Source organism: Salvelinus namaycush, chromosome 26, assembly GCF_016432855.1.
Source record: "Salvelinus namaycush isolate Seneca chromosome 26, SaNama_1.0, whole genome shotgun sequence".
Taxonomy (NCBI): Eukaryota; Metazoa; Chordata; class Actinopteri; order Salmoniformes; family Salmonidae; genus Salvelinus; species Salvelinus namaycush.
Genome location: NC_052332.1, coordinates 24,559,786 through 24,561,942, shown reverse-complemented (window position 1 = coordinate 24,561,942; position 2,157 = coordinate 24,559,786).

The window sequence follows — 2,157 nt, the reverse complement described above, 5'->3', positions numbered from 1 at the left end:
TCTGAATTTGCTCATCTGATATTTCATATTTATTTCAATTTTTTGGGATTGTGTTTATTGCTTTATATCGCTAGGTATTACTGCACTGTTGGAGCTAGAAACACAATCATTTTCCTGCACATTTCTGCACTTTTTCACATCTGCAAATCTGTGTGTGCGACCATTAAACTTTGATTTGATAAATACTGGCATTTGTGGGGAAGCAGTTCGAACTGTCTTTATATGATTTGGCTTAACTGACAGTTTAATGCTTCTATTCATCTTCTCTTCAAGGTGATGAAAGTGTTGCAGGAGCCAGAAGACCAAATTAACTACATTTAGGATGCCTCAATCCATACACCCACTTTTAAAATTCTTTTCCACCATCCTTGTTATGGTTTAGTCAGTTTAAGTGCTTGTTGATTTCACCTTCCACCCCATGCCGTCACCTGTAGCCGGACCCCATCCACTGAAATGTAATTTGTCTATCTATCTTTCTGGCTTATAATGACAACTGGGACTGAATGGGTGTCTGGTGAAGTTAAAAACACCATCCTTCTGCGAGTAGAAAAGAGAAGGCAACGGATGCCCTGACAGACAGACAGACAGGACAGAAAGGTGCTGCCAGTTAGCTCAGGTTGCAAGGTGCACCTGGGTGTTTGTCTCAACAGCACCACCTTGATAGAGTGACAGGGATGCATCAATGCTGTATAGTTTATCACCACTCTGTTGTCACACTCCTGCTGCCGCTGGAACATTGCTACTTTGTATTAGTTCTTACTGGCTGGGTTTACAATGGGATATGTAATACCTAATAGGATATTAATTGATGGCTTATTCATCCACACCATATATGTGGTTACAATAGTGCATCATGATCTCCCACAATGTTCCTATCAGCATAGGGCTAGAGGTTTTATAGGTATTCTTTTTCTTTCTTTGTATTTGAAATAACAGGTTGTTTCAGGACTGGAATAGTGAGTAAAGCAATCTACTGATTACTTTTTCCCCCTGCTGTTCTATCTGGCACTCGTTTGTGCTGTTCTTTTCTTTGTATTTCTCAATGTATAGTTTGAACATCTGAGACATTTCTGTTGACATCAGCAAAAGAGTGTTTCCTTGGTAACATCTTTAAAGTATGTTTGTATTTGTATTTGTTATGGATCCCCATACTCTTCCTGGGGTCCAGCAAAATTAAGGCAGTTTATACAATTTTTAAAACATTACATTCACAGATTTCATAACACACTGTGTGCCCTCAGGCCCCTACTACACCACTACCATTATTCTACAGTACTAAATCCATGTGTATATAGTGCGTATGTTATCATGTATGTATGCATGTGTCTGTGCCAATGTTTGTGTTGCTTCACAGTCCCCGCTGTTCCATAAGGTGTTTTTTTATCTGTTTTTTAAATCTAATTTTACTGCTTGCGTCAGTTACTTGATGTGGAATAATGTTCCATGTAGTCATGGCTCTATGTAGTACTGTCTTGCCTCCCATAGTCTGTTCTGGACTTGGGGAATGTGAAGAGACCTCTTGTGGCATTTCTTGTGGGGTATGCATGGGTGTCCGAGCTGTGTGCCAGTAATTTAGACAGACAGCTCAGTGCATTCAACATGTCAATAAATAATAGTAGTGATGAAGTCAATCTCTCCTCCACTTTCAGCCAGGAGAGATTGCTTTGTTGATAGTGTTGTTAAGAAGGCAGAGCATCGCTTAATTATAGACAGACTTCTCCCCATCTTAGCTAGTACTGCATCAATATGTTTTGACCATGACAGTTTACAAGATTTAGTTGAGGTTTAGGGTTTAGTGAGTGTTTTCTAAATACAATGCTTTAAGTTTTAGAAATATTTAGGGCTAACTTATTCCTTGCCACCCACTCTGAAACTAACTGCAGCTCTTCGAGTGTTGCAGTCATTTCAGTTGCTGTAGTAGCTGACGTGTATAGTGTTGAGTCTTTCTTATACATAGACACTTGCTTTACTCAAAGTCAGTGGCATGTCGTTAGTAAAAATTGAAAAAAGCAAGGGGCCTAAACAACTACCCTGGGGAATTCCTGACTCTAACTGGATTATATTTGAGATGCTTCCATTAAAGAACACCCTCTGTGTTCTGTTAGACAAGTAACTCTTTATCCACATTATAGCAGGGTTTGTAAAGCCATAACAAAT